Source organism: Rhea pennata, chromosome 2, assembly GCF_028389875.1.
Source record: "Rhea pennata isolate bPtePen1 chromosome 2, bPtePen1.pri, whole genome shotgun sequence".
NCBI lineage: Eukaryota > Metazoa > Chordata > Aves > Rheiformes > Rheidae > Rhea > Rhea pennata.
In genome coordinates, this window is record NC_084664.1 from 38158181 (window position 1) to 38178197 (window position 20017).

The following is a 20017-nucleotide window of genomic DNA, read 5'->3' on the forward strand; positions in this document are numbered from 1 at the left end:
CCGAGGTGCAGACGCAGCCACGGCCCCGAGCCCCAGCCCCAGGCCCCAAACCCCCGTGCCCCAGAGCCCCACACCCCCAGTCACTGGTTCCAGTGCCCCAGGTCCACTGGGGCCCAGTCCCACTCCTTGATCCCAGAACCCCAGTCCCATATCCCCACTCCCTGATCCCCAGTCTAAGAGCCCCAGATCCCCAGTCCCTTTTCCCCACTTCTTGATCCCAGACCTCCAGTGCCAGATCCCCAGTCACTGGTCCCAGAGCTCCAAATCCCCAGTCCCAGAGCCTCAGGCACTGGTCCCAGATCTTGACTCCTTGATCCCAGATCCCCAGTCCCAGATCTCTCAATCCCCAGTGCCCAGTCCCAGACCCCCAGGCACTGCTCCCAAAGCTCCAGTCCCACTGGATCCTGACTCCTTGATCCCAGATCCCCAGTCCCCAGTCCCAGATCCGCAGGCACTGGTCTAAGAGCCCTGGTCCCATAACCGAACTCCTTGATCCCAGATCCCCAGTCCCAGATCTCCCGATCCCCACTGCCCAGTCCCAGATCCCCAGGCACTGCTCCCAGAGCTCCAGTCTGGCTGGCGCCCAGTCCCACTGGATCCCGACTCCTTGATCCCAGATCCCTCGATCCCCAGCGCCCAGCCCCAGAGCTCCAGTCACGGGTCCCGGATCCCTCGCCCCCGGCCCCCAGTCTCAGAGCCCCCAGGCTCCGTCCTGCCGCGGGGGGTCCCGGGCCGAGGGGCGGCGGGAGCCTCCCCGCCCCGTCCCGCCGCTGCCGCTGCCGCCCCCGGCCGCGCGGTGGCGGGACCCCGCCGGCGCGGGCTGCCCGCGGCCCCGCCCCGCCCCGCCGGCCCCGCCCCGCCCCGCCGGCCCCGCCCCCAACGGCTCTCCCCGCCGCCGGGGGGCGGGACCTCGCGTCCAGGCTGACTCACCCCCCCCCCCCCGCCCTCCGCCGCGTCACGGCCCCCGCCCCGCCCCTCGCCCCGGCCCGGCGGGGGCGGGGCCGGCGAGGCCACGCCCCCGCCCCGCGCGCTCGGCGCGGCCCCCCCCGCCCTCCCGCCGCCCCCCCCCGCCCCGGCACGGACCGCAATGATTTAGAAGTTCAGGAATCCCACGTGACGTCACGGAGGGTGATGTAATGCTTCTCTAAATAGATCGTATTGTAACCTTCCCTCAGTCCAACGTGGTTCCTCCGGCCGGGCTGCCGGTCCCGTCCCTTCGGCACTTGTGCGGTAAGTTCCTAAAAATACGGGGCTGCCCCGCGCGGCGCAGCGCGCAGCCCCGCGCGCCGCCCGCGCTCCCGCGGCGCGGCACGGCTCGGCTCGGCTCGGCGCGGCGCGGCGCGGCGCCCGGCTGCGGGGGCTTCTCCCGCCGCCGGCAGCATCCGCCCCGCAGGCGGGACCCGCCGCGGCCGCTGCCGCCACTTCGCGGGGCTGCAGGACGGGGCCGCGGCGCGGGGCGCGGGGCGCGGGGCCGCGCGCGCCCCCCGCGCTCCGGCCGCGGGGGAGCCCCGCTGCGTGCGGCGCTGCCGGGCTGCGGGGCGCCGGCGGGCAGCGGCAGCTCCGCGGCGCTGCCGGGCGGCCGCGGTGACAGCCGCCCCCGGCGCCGCTCGCCGCCAACTTCTGGCCAAGTTTCGGCGCGGCGGCGGCCGCGGCGGGGCGGGCGGGGGTCGCGGCGCAGAGGCGCGGCGCGGCGCGGCGCGGTGCGCGGCCGCTGCCCCCGCTGACACATGGCGGGGAACCGGGCCGGTCCGGGCCGTGACGTCATGCTGCGGGCCGGCGAGCGGGGGCGGCGGGGGGCGGCCGAGCGCGCTGCGCGCCCGGCTCGGCGCCCCCCGCCCGGCTCCTCACGCGGGTCCCGCTGCCCCCGGCGGAGTTTGCGCTCCCGGAGCGCGGGGGATCCTTGCTAACCGCCCCCTCTAGTGCGTAGGGGGCGCGGGCGGTGATCGTGCGTGTCCGGGGCTTCGCGCGAGCGGCACCGTCGGGAGCCGGGAAGCCGTGCGGAGCCGGGGGCAGGCGTAAAGCCAAACGCATGTCCCGATGTGCCTGTAAAATCCGGAAGGCTGTTAGGAGCCCCTTAGCAAGACTAGAGGATTTCCATATTTTACCCCTGAGAAGCAGCTAGCCGAAATTAGCGCTTGGACGGGGGGATAGCGATTAGCGAGAAGCATCGTGCCTGGGCTTTCCTTGAGACTCTGCGGTTTCCAATGAGATACTCGCCCGCCGGCTTGCACCCGGCTTGCCCTGCCCGACCCCTTGGATAACAACCGTGCGTCAAGCAACTGTGGTGGAGCAAAAGTTTCTTGTAAGAAACTGTCACGCAGAAAAAAGCCAGAAGGGCTGAAAGAATACGAAGGGCTGGAGGGTGGAAGCCAAATGCGAAAAGGTAACGTAATGTGTGGGGATTTTGCAGGAGGTACGCTGTTGTAAGAGAACGGCTTATTTTCAGCAGAAAAGTGTACAGTGTTGAAAGTCCCCACTTGGCGTTTTCTAACTTTCATGTGCTGCGTGAGGCTGCCGGTAGCAAAAAGCTGAAAATCCTTTTTGAAAAAAAAAAAGGCTAAAATCTTTATTTGTGACTCCTTATTCCTAAGGGAACTGTACAGGTCGCAAAGCACTAGGGAAAAGTGTGATTAATGATCAGTGATTAGTGATAAGTGATTAGTGGTTTTATTCAAACTGTTACCTCTGACCAGAAGCACACATCAGAGGATTAACAGGCTCTTTAGATAAATGCTCATTAGTGGAAGGGGGAAAGCAAAGATAATAGGCAGGCACACAGGGACAACTTTCTAGGAAAATCATTCCTGTCCCTGGAATAATAAGCTCTATTAGCAGAAAGGCTTTTTAATTTAAAAGTTGCTTTTATCTTGTAAATCAAAGTTAGATGGAGACGTTCGCTGGGCTATTATAACCTGAATTTTCCCATATCCACTACGTGTGGATTATCTCGGTAGTGATACTTCATTTAAGAAGCAATTGGGTCTCGAAGGAGCTGCGCATTCACCAAGCCCTGCATCCTTAGGGTACCCGCTTCTGCCAGGCAGAGCCAAGCCCGCTGGCGCCTGACTAGATGGCGCAGTGCTGTGCCGTGCGACTATATAGTTCTGGGTTGTGAACTTAGCAAGCAGCAGCTTGCTAGGTGTCCTTCAGCACTTAACACAACGCTGATTCTGTGCTGGGTTGGAGGCTAGACAGTTCTACAAGTTTTTAGTCACATTTTCCATGTCAGTTAATCTAGCGAGTTAAAGGCTACTGGAAAAATTAGTCTCATTTTCTCAAAGAGACAGTGAGGGAAGGAAGGAGAGGACGAGAGAGGGGCAAATAGTACAGCCTGGGACCTGACTCTTCAGTGAACTGTTCTACACTGATTTAAAAAAAATACAGCTCTTATGGCCGTAATTACTAAAGCCTAAAAGCTCTCGGTAGTTTTTCTCCCAGCTATCACTGGGAAAGGGATTTTTTTTTCCTTTTAAAGTCAATTAAAAGAAAGAACTGTTGGTGTGGTGGTTGGACAAAACAGCTTGGACCTGACTGTACTCTACAGATAATGGTAAGGCGTCTATTTTTATGATAACTAACCAGGGATTTCTCGTGATTCTTTATCACTTACGGATTATGGAGGACTGGTATTTACTGCTGCCCATGGGCTTTGGGATGTTTCTGCTGTTCTGTTAGCCTAAATGGGATTTATGTTCGTTTGCATATGTTGAGCTCATCAAAGTTTCAAAACTTTAAATGTGTATTTGAAACATTTGAGTGAAACAGGAAATAGAAATAAGTTATGGCATGAAAAAGAAACTGCTGAAGTCACCTATTGTTACATTTTTAATAGGAGACTGTTAGGAGGAATCACCCTAATGTCTGAAATTAAGAAGTTTTGTAATATCGTATTAAAAAAGGCAGTAAGCTCTGTCTGCTGCACTTGAATATTGGATGGCCCTCTTCCAGAAGTTTAAAACTTCAGTATTTTTAAAACTTTACGCATTTAAAAGAATCAACCCTCCCTCCAAAAATGGATGTATAGTATAGCTTAAATTTGTTGAACTTGATCTCTGTAAATTTAACCTGGGGAACATAAAGGAAAGCAAATCGTGTACATAAGTCAAAAGAAAAGATAGAAGTAAACTTACCACTGTCATTTAGCTTATTTTACCATGTATCAGATAACTTTCATGAATAAAGAGCAATACGTGTTTTTTACTTTGAAGCTTACTTGCTCACTTAGACTCTAAAATACACTGAATTTGCTCCCATTTATCCTGGGCCCAGAGGTTGTTTCTGTGAGAGCTAGCATTTGTTCTGCAGATAAGACAGAAGAAATCTCACATTGCCCCGAGAAAGTAACTTTTAAGTACCGAAACCTTTTACCTTTTTGCATGGCAGAATCCTCTCTGAGAGCAGTATGTTTTACAGAATGATTTGAGACTTGGTTATTAACTTGTCTCTTGTAACCCCTTGTAAAAACCCATCCCCGTGACCCTCATCAAGGCACGAGTATCTTAAATATTAGAAGAACTATTGTAAGGCTGTTGCCCACCTCTAAGAAGTACCATTTATTTACTCAAAGACTTTTCCTCTAATCTTTGTCATTGCCTGTCTCTACTTTCTGTCGCTAGTTAACTTTCTGGATTTCCTATAAACTTGTTGCTTTGAGGACTTGCACGTTTGTTTATTGGCCATTTTAAAGCCTTATTTTAATTCGTGTGTACATCTTTCCTATAAACTCTTATATATGATAATTACTTTTGGACAAAATTTTGAAATAAAGGAAGAACTCAAGTGTTTCTACTTAAAGCATTTTTTTCATGAGTAAGGGGTATATCATTTATTCCTGGAGCAAAATGGTATTTTTTTCCTCAAGTGAGGCCTGCAAATACTGATTTTTCTTGTGAATTTGTTACAGGAAAACTGTACTGAGTAGGCAGTTGCTTGAAACACAGATCCATGTACAGAGCAACAGGTTTTTCAGTTCTGCCTCATAGGTTCAGGATTTTAGTTTTTCCTTCTGTTTTGTTTTCAATTATCTCATACTGACTGCATTAACAGATAGGCATATATAATTAAGATAGCACATCTGGATCAGTCTTTTGTGTACAAACTCTCATCGCAGTGAATACATATTACTCCTGGAGGGAATATCTAAAATGCTTTGGGATTTTTGTCAGTCATAAGCAGTAATGTCGGGGATGATCAGATAGCTGGGTACATTGTTGTGCCACCCCACAGTATCTCAACACTATTTCTGTTGCTTTGTCCTCTTCCCCTTTCGCCTCCCCCTAACACGGTGCTACGTGCTTTTTAACCCCTGAAAAATCAGATTTCTAGGTAAAAGATATATTCTGCTCTGTAAATTAAAATGGTCTAGAACTCTGAGTCTTTCTGTATTTTTAAGGCTTTTGCATTTTACTGCCTTGAAAAATGATTAAAATAAGGTTGATAACAAAATTAAAGCAAGTACCACTTGGAATAAAAACTTTGAAAACACATTTTTGTCTTACTAGAACTTATATTGCTATGTTAATTTGCAATATTTAAGGTGTAGTATTCTTTAACACAGACAAAACGATGATCTCAGTATCTTACGCTGTATTTTAACATTAGCCATATTACAGGAGTAAGTATAGAAATTAGCTTTTGTAAACCTGACATATTTAAAAACAAAATGTTGCTATGGAAATAACTTGTTATACTCAAAGAAATGATTTAAGTTGGCTCAAGTGCACATAACGAGCATACATAACATACGTAAAATAATTATTTCAGTGATGCAGTAAAAGACTTGTTGACGCAGAAAAGCTGTTGTGTGCTGTTACATCCAAGGAGCTGTTCTGCTGTTTTGTACACTGATCATTTGCTCATGTTGTGGTTCAGGTTGGGGGCAGCCCTGACACTTTCAAATAATAGTACATCTACTGTTTTTCACTAAGGAGTTATTTTACTCTCTAATTAAAAATTCTGACAGTCAGCATTTTTTTTTATTAGCCATTAGTTTATTCATGGGAAATGCAGCTGCTATTTGGCTTTAGAGAGTTTAAAGAGAGTTGGTTGCACTATTTCGTAGGTTTCTAGGTGGTGGTATCGAATGCTATTTTATAAACAAGAAGAGATTTTCTAAGGATTTTGCTGAGGGCTGTAGGATTTTCAAAGTTAAACATTGAAAGCTTACAACAATTTCCTTAGCTTTAAAGATGTTTTGCTTTTGGTTCTTGTTTCCGTCTTCTTTTTTGAGAACTTGTTCAAGAAGTCGGTCCTGCACCCAGCTTCAAGACGAATGCGTCGGAGCGCTCGCCCCGCGGTGCTTGTCGAGGTGTCCCGTCCTTACAGTCCCATCCCTCGAGACGAGCAGGGTCGCTGTCGTGGCACCGTTCCACGTAGGGCGATTTCAAGGTGCCGTGGTGCAGCCCGGCTTGGCCAGAGGACTCCAGTCAGCGGATGAGTAAAATGTCATTAGAAGAGGCTGGGAGGAGTGAAATTTGAATTTAATTAGGGGAAAATGCTGCAAGTCCTCTGTTACTTTTGTCAGAATTAGGAGCCGATGCTGCATTTCTTTGGCTCTGAGTGTTTCTTTACTTCTCTTACTAGGGTAGCTGAGACCCTTGTAACTCAGGGTCTGTCTGTCTGGGCATTTTTGTGCTTTCATCTTCAGCTTTCTACCCTGGATATCATTGACAAATTGTTTCTGTTTCTATCGTCTGCTTGTCCTTTGCAGTATTTACTAAAACAGCTTTCTTCATGTGCCCTCATCTCAATTTCTTACCTTCCTAAGGGCTTTTTGCCCTTGGGTGCAGTCAGGGACCATCCAACGCAGTTGAAGTACGTGGTCCCAGTTTTCTGTCCAAGGGTGTACTAAGCTTAAACTGGAGTCCTTGAACACACTGCCTAAATTTAATCCAAGAGTAATTAGAGAAATGTGTTTAATTAGGGTCATCTTATGCTGAAGAAGGGGCCTTTTTGCCCCAGCGGACTTACGCCTTCAGTTACTCTCTCGCTGTGTGTAATGCAGCGTTGTTTTTAGCCACTTTTCTCCTGAGCTGTTTGCAAGTGCTCAGAAATTCATTTGGATAATGTGAGAGATTAGCCCAGGCCAGTGGTTTCCAGATTTAACATCCAAGTCTTTGTTCTTCTGTCCCTGCCTGGCCTAACTTAAGTAATGGTAGTTAACGTGTAACGCTCGACACGGGGCTCTGCAGCACAACAAACGCGATTTGAGATGAGGTTTAGGATGCGCTGTATGGAGCAGCCACAGTACAGTAAACATTAAATTGAGATGTCATCCGATTGCATTTCATTTATTTTATTTACACACACACACATATATATAAATAAAAATTATATATATGTATATAATATATATATATATATGTTTGTGTTTTAAATAATTCGGTTGTGGAATGCTGAGTTTGTGTGGTTCATTACCCATAACGTAGTATTCTGTCTAAGGAAGCAACGAAACACTGCAAGGGATAAATGATCATGTTATTAGCTCACTCTGTGTTGTGCACTGATGCCGTAAAACCATTGCCAGTAGCTCAGTGATACATGAACTAGCTTGCCATTATTCTGTGTGCAAGTATGCCTCTTATTTAACTTTTTAAAAAATGTATTTAATAAAAATAGTTACTTGCCTCCATAAATACAACTCAGAATTGATTTTAAGCAATTGGATTGTTTTGAGCTTGCTTCTGGTTTGGTTCAGGTCAGTGAATAGGTTTGTCACTAAATAGTTTTTAGGAGCCCAGCAGGGACTCAGAAGGTGGCCTGAGAGCATGACAGCTAAAAAACGTGGAACTGTGCTTGTCAAAAAACCAGCAGTGTGTATTAGAAATTAAGGCATGAGAATACCTCACTTTTTAAGGAACCTTCTGTTCTTGGAATGATAGTAAATCATAAACTGAAGAAATTAAGAGTGGAGCAGTGGAAGCAGGAAAAGATAATCAGATGGTTTCTTCAGGAATATCTTTTCATACCTGCAATTTACTTTTGTTACTGAGAAAATGTTTTAGGAAGAAGAAATCTTTATTAAGGATTCATGAAGTTTCAACCACCACATTGACTCTTCCTCTTATCTGTGACTTAAAAAAAGGAGCCTTTTGCCAGTGATAGTTGGGGGGGAGAATTTGCACAAATTTTGTTAAAGTTGAAGAGATGAAGATCAACGTATATAGGGGCTTCCCTTGCTCTCCAGATTGTATGCAAAATGAGGGAAAAAGAGGGATTCTGTAGTTTAAAAGCAAGGTAAGGAATGTTTTCCTTCTTTGCGCACTTCCATAATCTTAAGTGCATCTGTGTAGCACTTGAAGACTATCTTATAGTTGTGATTAAATAAGGTCAGTGTATAGTGGGTTTTTTGGCTGTGCAATGGAAAGGTATTTGAAAAGATAGCAGGGGAAATATAAAGAATGATGCAAAAACTAAACCAGTTTCCAAAATCTTTGTACCTCCCTTTCATCCTTCAGCACTGAGGAGGCAGAGTGTGGACTAGGTTAAATTCAAGCAATTGTTGGTTCAGCGCAGAAAGTGAGAGAAAGCAGTTATTTCACTATTTTGATGTGAAACTTCAGAAGACGACTCTTGCTAAATACCCTCCTATGAAAACAGAAAAGATCAAAACAGCCATGGGGTTTATGACTGGCTAAGGAGAATTATATTATTGTGGATTTAAAAAATACCACAGCAGAACCTAATTCTCCGCTCAGCCTGGTATAAATCTGGAGCAACTCTATTGAAATCTGTGGAGTTGCAGACTGGTGTAACACTCATTGAGAAGAAAATTAGATTCACAGGGGCTATTCTGAGCGTAGCCTCTCAGTTGTGTGCTGTGCAAATCCCATTATTAGAGTAATAGCCTGACATGTCGCGTTAAGGACGGCTGTTTCCCCAAGATGAACGTGTTTGTAGCTCTCCTCATCTTGTGACTACTTTTAAGGGGGCAGGGGGATATTGAGAATACTTATTTTGTGCTCAATTAATATTCCTGCCGTGCACTCTCCTTCCTCTCAGGAGCTTTATGTGTGGGTGCGCAGTCTGCACTCTCCATCATCTATCTGTCTGTGGCTCTTTGGCTGTGACAGTCACCACTCTGGCCTCAGGCATGCACAACGTCGACGAAAACCCCACCGAGGTTTTCGGTTAAACGTGGGAGAATCTAACTCTGCTCCCAGCACCCATGGGCGTTTTTATCCTTACCTAGATTGTTATGAATTGGGAGTAGTATCTCGGACTTCAGTTTGGTTTTTATTTGGGGTAGGGGGTTGTGTTTTCCATCCTCTCTCCCCCCCTGCTTTATTTTTTTTTTTTTTTTTTTCTTAGAGGTTGGAGGGGAGAGAAGTGAGAAGACAGTGAAGCCTTGTAACTTTAATAGTTTCAGAGTATTTGTTTGCGACACTGGGAGGCAAGGCCCAAGCCACTCCAGCGTCCTGCGCGGCGCCCAGGCTGACCTGCAAGTGAGAGCAAAGTCGAAAGATTTCTGAAGAAGGATTTCTGAAGAAGCTTATCACCCCCCCCCCAAGATATTCCATTTTTTTTTAAGGAGGAATCGAAAGGGAATTTTGAATATAGAAAAGCATCTAAAGAAGGATATGTAGTGTCCCGTGTTCAAAAAGCCTCCATGCACTATAATCAGGTACACTTGCTTTCAATTTTTGTAATTTGACCCAGGATACGTGAGGCCAGCGAGGTGACTTTTGAAATCGGTATGGCTCCGCTGCCTTCGCTGAAACTGTATGGAGTGAGCGTATGGCCACGGTTGTTTATTAATTCACACAACAGGCAACTTCTGCATATAATCTTTTGTAGGAGGATGTAATAAAAAAGTTTTAGGCCTTGTAAATGACTCCAGCGTGGAAAGGTTCTCTGGACTCTTAGCGATCTAGAGGTTAATTTATTAAAAAAAAAATGAAACAAAACCACAACTATTATTTCATTGCCAAACATTTTTAAAAAGCACTATTTATGTAGGCCCTCTATAAGCACACATTGTTTTATGTTCCTTCTGCTGGCTTTGCAATTGAGTAAACCATTATTCTCGGAGCACTGCTGTGCTGAGATCATCAGTGATGATGGTGTGAAAACAAACAAGTTTTAGCAGAAGAAGTCACTATATAATTTGACAGGGACGTTGTCAGCACCAAAACATTCGCATTAATTTCATTTCTAGTCGAAGCAAAATAAAAATCAAACCAGCTGGTGGGAAAAAAATCCAGTCTTAGGAGGAGGGGAAGGGGAATGGATCTCATTCTGCAAGGTGCTGTGTCAACTAAAATGAGGACCTTTCTCAATCCCCATTGAAGTCAATGGGCGTTGAGGGCACTCGGGGACTAGTGGCATTGTGTCCTTTTTCTCCACAGTTTAGTCAAACTGCTGAGATGAAACTTAATTCCTCATTAATTCAAACTCCTAGCAAGTTCTTGGGAGAAAAGCTGTCTTTGTTAAAGATCGAGATACCCTCCATCTCCTCAATAGAGAGCTAAAAAAGTATGTGCTCTAATTCTCTAGCCTTCAAGGAGTCCTTCAACAAGAAGAGTGACAATAAGAGCAGATATTCGGCACATATCTTAAAGTTACAAAAATTCCACTTTGGAGAACAACATTTGTGGGCTTCTGTTACAATACATGAAAGAAGGACACAGATACCTATTTTATTCCTTTGAAAGTCACACATAAGTGTTATCAAGAATGATTTCATATTCTCAAGTGTTAAATCAAAAAGCTTTGGAATGAATGAGCTCACCTACATGTATTCAGATAGGTGCTATGAAAAATAAGCTATCAAATTGGTGTGTGCACCCTCCTCCCCTTTCTTTTTTCCCCTCTTCCTGAGTGGAAAAATATAATGGCTTCTTTTTAATATAAACAATTTAAGTCAATGAATCCCAGATGAGTCAATCAACTCTGAGTATCCTAAAATTCAGAGATTCCAGATATTTTATTTTACTGCTGTAATTGTGGCCATACACTTGAACTTCTTACTAGATTATCTAAATTGAGTGGAGTTTGCAGGATGCACGAGGAAACGCTTTGAAAATATTGCTCCCTCTACAGCAGTTAGGGTGCTATGTCTTGTATTTCCTCTCTCCCACCATCTGATTCTATACAGTTTTTCATGCCAAAAAGCTGGTATTCCAAAATATAAGGACAGCCTATTTCTGCTCAGCTGTCACTCTTCCAGTTTTCATTTCAGAGTTTTTAGTCAGTGTGCTGTCAGCCAAATGTTTTTCAGCAGACTGAAAGGTTTCTAAGGGCTGAGTAAGCTGAGGAAAAGCATATTGAGCATTGTAATTAATGCTAAATTAATTTATAATAAGAACAAGAGAGATGATGATGACTGTCTTATCAAGCTAGTCATGGAAATAGATGAACTTTTTTTTTTTAACTCAATTTTCCATGTAGGTTTCAGATAGTTCCCCGCAAGGCACCCTGAGCCCATTTAAGCTATCAGCTCGGCAAGCTGCAGATGATGAGGTCCTTCGGGGAACCCCCCCCTCCTTTAAACAGTGTTGCTGAGCTGTGTTTGCTCCAGTGCTCAGAAAATACTAGCCTGTGAGAGCAAAACGCCTCTGTCTACATTTATGGGGATTTCAGTGCCTTGTAGCAGCTGAAGTAGGCAGACATCAGATAGAGAAGGTGTTTTGCAAAATACCAATTTATTACAATCTCTCACTGCAAAATTTTAAGAAGGGGACCAAGGCTGTGACCAGGTGTACTGGTTTGTGTGAGGAGACTTATGTGCACAGTAAATGATACACAGCCATAAACTCTATTGCGAAGGGGGGAAAGGCAAGAGCAAGTGCTTAGTACTATGGAATTAACAGCTGTTTCTGTAGGCTACCTGGGAAAGTTAAATGACCATGCAAATATTGGTGCTCTCTTAGCTTTTTGTGATTCTGTGGATAGTATTTTCCCCATAAACTATAAGCACCCCTATGATAGCTATCTCAAAAATGAATGCTAAAACAGCGTGATCCTTTTGGTGCCGACAGCTACTGCTGGTTATTTATTCATCTAAAGATCAGTTCTGCTTAGAGCAGTCTGTGCTCCTGAGAGCGGTGCGTGTGAGATGGGCTGTACAGCGGTGAGGTCCTGGCAGAAGCTCTTCGCTCTTGTCACATCACGTATTTAGCACAAAGGGGATTTCCTTGCTGTCGTGCAGCGAAGATGGTTGGGGCAGCACGGTTCCCCTGCAGCCCCAGCCATTCCTGACTTAAATCGAGGAGCGGTTGCTGCGGGCAAGGCCAGCCTTGCGTGGCTGGTGCGCCGGCCGCGGCTGCGGAGGGGAGCTGGTTTGGCGTTTGCAGCCAGGCTGGTGGCTGCTTGGGAGGGGAAAAAAGAAACTCGCTGAAGAGCTTCACAAGAAATTCACTGGAAAACACAGTACGCAGAGGCCTGAAGCTGTTCACAGTTGCAGATCAAATGCTGTGACTAGCTTCAGCCAAAAAAAAGGGGGGAGGAAAATATGTGAAAAAGTCAAAATACTTGTTTTCAACATTTTTTCAAAATGAGATACTTAAACTTCTCTTTTGAAACTCGCTTACTTTAAGGAATACACGAGACACTAAATCATTCAGAAATGAATCTTTGTTTTGTGTTAAATAAAGCCTTTCACGTTGACTCTACATTTTTTTTCTATCTATCTATCATCTGCTCTGTTCAGGGGTCTTGGGTTTTTTTAACATTCTTGTTTGTGTGTTCTGCACATGTGTACACGTATGCACAGTATAAAATTGTGCATCTAAGATTAGGGGAAAGCTCCCGGAAAGCTATGTTGGTCTCCTCAACCAACAGCTTCAAAGGGCTGGGGTAGGAGCCTTTATCTGCAAAAGTGCTAGATCTCCAGAATAACTCCTGAGATTTGATCAGATCAGAGAGGACTGGGTCAAAGAACATGACTGCTATCCACGGAGGGGAATAGAAAATTATTTTTCAACTGATGAGGTCATAAAAAATGAGCTAAAAGTCTTTGTGCGGGCTAACTTCGCTGAGAGTCAAATTAGCAGAGGCTGTTCTCTGAATATCAGAAATAACTTGGAATTTTAAAATTAATTATTGCATAGTTGTTAAATTCAGAACCTGGAGTAAATGGAGGAATAGTCATTTTTAGTCATGGCTTAGATTTTAGTTTTTTTTTTTTTTAGTTTATTCTTTAGAGGACATGTGGATGTCTTAAATGGAAACATATTATTAGGAATTATCTGGTGGAAGTTCTCATTAAAAAAAGGATTGAAAGAGAGCTGAAGGAACAATTAAGAGTTTATAGGTGCAGAATTATTGTTTATCTTTGTGGAAATTATTTTCCCAATTTCTATCATGATGCATACTGGGTAGAAGAAATCCTTACTCTATTTAAGTGTGGAATTGCATTTCTTGCAGCTTTTCTTAAACCAAGTCGAGTATTTAATCACCATATGATGGCTCTTTAACTTGTCTTTTAAAGTGGCTTTTTTGGTGGCTTGATGGTATGTAGAACATTTCCTTCCTATACTTCAGCATTTCTAACCAAAATCTGAGTATGTTTGAAACCTTAGCTTATTCACACTTGCTAATCATAATCCCTTTGGTTTCCTTGTCAGCACCTTTTTGTGGTATTTCTCTGGACACCTCTATCTAATATCTCCAGAGGTTATTCTACAGAGTAACCTTTGACAAGATCTATTACTTACTACTTACTGCTTTTAACAAGGTGAAAAGAGGTCAGCCCTTGTGAAAGGCAGGCATTATTAGGAAACTGCTGCAGAAGCTCTTGGTGGCTTGTCCATCTCTTGTGGCAGCACAAAACGGTTCAGAAGCCCTCCAAAGTGCAGAGAAAATACACTTATGACTGGGTATGATTGTATGCAGGTAACATACGTCCCTGAGAAAGTGGTTATGACATGCCAAGCTCCAGGTTGTTTCTCTTTCAAGGTCCTCAACTGCTGATATACCTGCTGGAACCTGGTGAGATTTTTGCTGTCGACTTCAAGTGGAGCAGGAGTTAAGACTGTTAGGTGCTGTGTGATCCATTTAATCGAGCTTCATAACCAAAGTTATGACTTTTGCTGCTGCAAGAATTGAAATGGCAATTTGGTTACCACTCTGGCCAGATTTCAGTCTTCTAGGTTAGAGCTGTTGTTGCCTATTTCTCAGCCAACCTAAAAATGCAAAAGCTATCTCTTTGTGACTGGAAAAAACATAGATTTAAAAGGCTCACTTTGTGAAAAAAGTAACTGTATGATCCTCTTGATTGGCATAGATGATCTTAGAAATTAAAGGCAAATGTATTTTCTCCCAAATTAATAAGAAAAAGTGCTGAGAAACTGTACAGGAGAGTTTGGGTAGAGCCCAGAGATATCCAAAATGAGATTTTAAAAAAATGCCTTGGGGATTTATCTGCATACCTTCTGTAAAAATGAATGAAAAATCTTTCTGGGTAGCTTTGAAACATCTCAGTCTGGGGTTTTGTCAGCGAAGGGAGATGATTTGTTAATCTGGTTCTATCACTTATTTACCATAGCTTGTCCTTTCATGGTTTTCATGCATGTAGAACTTATGAAAACTGCTGCTAAACATTTCAAATGTGAGCAGTGATAGCATAAAGGAAAAAATGGCTGAGGCATAACGATAAATCATAAGTTTTTTTTTTTCTCTCCTCCCTGAACCCTGAAAACTGGGCTAAATTGATATTGCTACCATAACTTTCACTTTCTATCCCGAGTCTAACTATTGATCGCATGCAGCCAGTGACTGAAGTGCTCCATCTTAGAACACCATTTAAATCCCATTTACCTAATGGGGACTGAGAGGCGCGTGACGAACATACGTGTACGGTATGGGCAGCCGGGTCTGAGCCTTTTGAAGAAATTAAGCATGAGTTTCTTAAGACTATCTAAAGGTATCTAGGGAGCATAAGGTGTAAATGTGAAATGGATTATTTTTGCTGCAAACAAGAAAATGAAAAGGAGTAAGTCTTTATTTGATACGATCACACAGGGGTGAAAATGTGTCCATGCTTTATACAAGATAAAAAAGAAGCTTCCTTGGTGCGTTATGGTTCCTCACGTTCTGTTTGTTTCCTGTGTCAGCAATGTCCTGAAATTCGTTCAATAAGAATTTACATGTAGGAGTGTCTTGACATATTCCTTTTTGCCCAACTTGCTCTTTATTTTCCAGTGTGCAGACAAGTCCTTTTTTTGTTTCTTTTGCTGTTTTTTTTCTTTTATTTTGGGAGGGGGGCAGGAGGGTTGATTGCATCATCCACTTCTGTTCAAACACTTTGTAACTGGACATTTAGTAATTTACCAAGGGAATTGGCCTTCGACTTAAGTGTTAACATTAAAAGCTGTATCCTGTGGGCAGAGTACGGGCTCCGTCGTTGCTCAGATGAGTAAGTGTTTGCAGAATGTTGCTTTGGGACTGAACCCTGGAGAACGAGACCAAAAGGTTAGAAGGTGACTGGATGCAACAACATGGCAGAGCAGCAGAGGGATCAGCTAACTGCGGCTGATGGAGAGGTGGATGAGGTGGGAGCCAGTTTTCCTGTCCATTTTTGGAGCGAGCAGGATGAAGGCCCTGCAGCGGGGGCTTCAGAGGGAGGAGGTGGGGGTGAGCCAGGTCGGGCTGGCTGACCGCGAGGTGGAATCTGTTACTCTCCCAAAGCCTCCGACTGCCGTGGGAGGCTCTGAAAAAATGATGAGTTTAGACTCATCAGGCTGAATCCATCCCTGCTAGGAACTGGTGACCTTTAGAGTAAACTTAAATCCACTACAAATTCAATACAATGAGCCTAATATTAGACTTTGTGCTAGTTAAAAGTGAGGCACTACCAAAATAAGAAAGAGTTACTTTCCTCTCTTTATCTTGTTTTTACTATAATATGTTGATTAATAATGTAGGGTTTGCATTCCATCAGAGAGACTTGCCTATGTGCTTCTTTCCTTTGTTTGTTTTATTTTTGCCCTGCAAACACAGCCACCTTGCACTGATCTAAAGGGGAACTCCAGGTGCAATTGCAGAAAGAAGATGGAGAGCCCATAGTGTGGGAAGTCTCACAGCAGGAAGAAAAAGGGCTCGTGCTCTTTTTCTCACTCTACTTCCACTTTCTTGCTTCCTTTGAGTCTGGATTGTCAAATATTTGCCACGTTCAAAACACAGTGTGTGACATTCGTGTAGCATTAATGCCGTGAGGAGGGTTTGCACAGATCTTAGTTTGCTGCAGAAAGCTGCAGAATGGGCAAACTATCACTTAAGGACAACCTCTCACTTGTGGGTTCCTTGAGCCAAGTGCTGGTGGCACCCAGCTTTGCAAGCAGCCCACAATCTGCTGGCTAAGTCAGACTGGTTTGCCTCTGAACCGCCAGCCCCCTTGCTAAGAGCAGGAGACTGCCCAGCAGCTGTAAATGCAGAGTGAGTACTCAGACCAGGAGGTAAAAGTCAAAGAAATTTAGAGGAGTGAGAAAAAAAAAATCCTTGTGGATGTATTGCCTGAGAAGGAGAAAAATTCCCTTACTTGTTAAATTTTCTGTTTGCATATCCTGTTTAGGAGAATGCACTTTAACTGAAAGGTATTTTAGATTTGCTCTAAGTTACTTGCGTGAGGGTCAACTTTGTGCAGATGAAGTTACGCCTACAGCTCTGCTAGCAGTTGAGGAAAATCACAGTTCACCACCTCCCTTCCCTACATATCTGCATTGAGATTTGAGGAGGGGAAAAAGAAGAAGAAAAAAGAAGTAGTTACAGGGCTTTCTCTCCAGTCTCTTTATTTTCATTTAGCATCCAGCTAGGAAAGGGGAGGTCTGTTTGGCCCAGCCGGGAGCTTGCTGGCCGTGGCGGATGCGGCGTTCGCAAGCGGTGCCTGAACGTGAGCTCTGTTGGCATCTGCCGCAGCCGAGACCGGGGATATGCTGCGAGTGCAGGCTCTTCCCCGAGAGCTTGGGCTGTTTTAGCTCGCCCCACGCGTTCACCAGCTCGTGACGGGGCCTGCGAGGGCTGGGGAGGAATGTGCCGTGCCGCCCTCGCCGGGTACCTGCTGCCGAGAGAGATGGGCACCTCCCTGCCCTGCCTTTTCCTGTAGAGGAGCCCGAGCAGCCGCCTCCTGCTCCCTCCTCCCCTCTATTTTTTTTTCATTTGTTTTAATTTTTGGTTCTCTGGAGTGTCTGTTAGCCAAATCCTGCTGGGAAGGGCTGTTGCAGCTCTAGCAACGGTAGGGGACTTTGCTGGTAAGTGGTCCACCTGCGGTCGTGGCATGGGCCAACTTATGGGCGCACAAGAAATGGCCCTTACCAGGGAATTTCCCCAGTTTAGGGTCATCATAACTCTGTCTGAACATGGTGTGCTACCAAGTGTTTCTAAGAAGACAGCAGAGGGGGTATTTGCAGGTATCCAGTGGCAGCAGGAGTTCTGGTAGGTGAGTAAATACTCGTTTCCACCGAGCTGGAAGTGCGATTTTCCTTTCTGGCTGGCTATGGTAAAAGAAGCAAAGAAAGCAGTGCTTGGTGCTCCAAGCACCTTGCTCCTGCTGGCTCTTGCCAGTCTCCTTCTGTCTCTTGAGGCCACTGAAAAACTTAGAAGAAAAAAGCCCCAGGTGAACTGGAAGAGTGGTGCAAGTGTGAAAATGTGGTATTTCACGCTCAGCGATGTTCCCATCCCCTCCCACATCTCCAGGATAAGGTTCATTTGCCCTTTCAGAGGGTAGTTTCTCTCCTAGCGAATGCAATACTCCAAAGCTACATCAGCTTTAATGTCAAAGCAAAGGGGAAGTATTGGTTCAGATGTATCTGTAAGGCAGTGAAGGTGTTTTGCCTTCAAAAGAAGTCATTTTTCTGGCTGTAAAAACGGCTACACTGTTATATACAATATAATACTGTTGCTTATACTTGAAATTTTTGCAACTTTCAAGATCATTAAGTGTTTTTATTTTTTTAATATTTTACCTACTTGTGTAACGATTGTGATTTTTACAGAATAAATGATTTAGGTTAGATAATTCTCCTATGCCAGGCAGATTAAAAAAAATGTTGTAGCAAATTGGTTTAGTATTAAAGCAGATTGCTGCTATTTCTGCAGTTGTGCCGGGACTCTGCTCTAAGATGCTTGTAATTTCTGCATTTCTCCCTTGCAAAAATACTCTCATGAGAAATGAGACATGGTGGGTAATGAAGGCTAAAATTGTTTATACTAATCATATCAATTGGAAAATGATCTTCACTCAGCAACTCTTTTACCAGCAAATAAAGGCAACAGTGAGTGTGTTGGTGTTAGGGTTTCGGTTTACTTTCCAGCAACTTCTAATGGGCTTTTGCTGTATATTCTGTCTCTAGCCAATTTGAGTTCTGCGTCTCCTCTGTGTGAGAGCTCTTCTCCATATGTGGTTTGTGTGAAACAAAACAAAACAAAGCAACCCCCCACCCCAAACCCTACTTATATGTTGCTGTAATTTGTGGTACCCTATCTGGTAGAAATCAAGGGTTGTTGTCTTTCCTGTCTAGGCTGCTTTAAGAGTGAGTGCAGGCTACGTGCACGTGCCCTCACTGCTGTCTTGCCCCTTGATGCACTAAACATCGGTTTTGGTTGCCTTTTACAGGTCTCTTTAGAAGAAGTTTGGAAATCTAGTGGAATTTCTTCTCGATAGAGCCAGTAAACCCCCCTTTACTTTCTAAATAGTTAGGAGGAAGAAAGTTGTAGCACTTTGAAGCACTAATCATGCCCTGCTGTTGTGAGCACGCTTTTGGCAATACTTAACTAAATGCTGGATAACTCCTTCAGACACAGAGATGCGCAGCCTGCATTTCAGTGTCATTCGTACAGGCTGACTACAAATTAATATCTGCTAAATTTTCTTTACACGGTGATAGCCAAGCCTTTCCTTTTCTCGTGCGGTCCAGCTGGGACGTTTCGGTGCGTGCACTCGCCAGCAGAGGCTGCTGCCACCACATGCTTCACTTCAGGAGTGGGCACGCATGGCAGTGAAATTCAACTGCAGGAAGAAACTAGAGGTGGGACGGCACCGCAACCTCGGGTTTACCCAAGCGGGAGCCCTGACAGCTGAATTAAAGCAACGGCTCTGTTTGCTCTTTGGAACAGAGAGCTTGTAGGAATAGCTCAGCCACAACGTCTGCGAGAGTCTGGAGTACCTGCACATACGGACGTGTGTGCACAGAAATTGATCACTCTGTTTCAGAGATAAATGTTTTCTGTTTACATAAATTTTAAGAAGTCCTACCGACAAAAGTAACCAGTGAAATATGGCTTGTGAAGAGAACTGTTAAGTTAAATTCAGGAACTCTGTGCATTTTTCTCCTATGTAAATTTTATGTTCAGTCCATCTTCAAACTATACTTCCTGTGGAAATATTTCATCCAAAGTAAAATCTTTAATCTGCCATTTATTTCATATGTGCAAGCATGCAAAAATAACAGACACAAAGTGAAACATATATAAATCTCTGTGAAGAGCAAGGGAGCTACTCAGAGGATGGAATGTCTGCAAGACTAAGATTTAAGGAGAAATAAATGCCAATTCTGCTATGGAACCTTAAAAGCTGTGTATACATTAATATGTATTCTAATATTTTTGTTACAGTATGCTGCTCTTAAAAAAACCCAGCCATCAGAAAAAACAGAGCATCATAGGTGTCTGATTATTTGGTATAGATATGCAAGAGCTCTGTTTCTTCCAGGAGTGCATGGAGTTTATTCAGTAAGATTTAGATCTCGGGCTTGTTCTCTCAGTGTAGTAGTAAATCATTCCTAAATCTTAAGGAGATGCTCCACAAATTCTGCTGACTATCAGTGTAAGGGTTCATATCCAACAGCATTGATTTATTTAAGTATAGGTCTCGTGCCTTTGAGAGCCTACCATCTGCTTAAATTGTGTTTACTGTATGTAAGAAGTCAGCGTTTTACTGATGAGCTATAGAAAAATGATAGGCTCACTCTTTAAGTGACACCTGTTTAGGAATAATTTGTTAATTGCTACTTTGAGGCTGATGCTTGTATTCTTCAAATGAATAGGTTTAGTTAATATCGCATACTAATTTACTGAGCAGCTA

General features: G+C 44.6%; 1 protein-coding gene across 3 annotated transcripts in view; it reads left to right on the forward strand.

The window, feature by feature from the left end:
- The first annotated feature begins 1176 nt into the window (after window positions 1-1176).
- CREB5 (cAMP responsive element binding protein 5) overlaps window positions 1177-20017 on the forward strand; it is a 254832-nt gene continuing 235991 nt past the window's right edge. For 2 of the 3 annotated variants that reach the window (XR_009957588.1, XM_062569259.1), the window contains exon 1: window positions 1177-1230. The gene's annotated coding sequence lies outside the window, so the exon portion shown is untranslated. The remainder of the gene's footprint in view (window positions 1231-20017) is intronic. The other variant, XM_062569260.1, reaches the window with a different exon arrangement.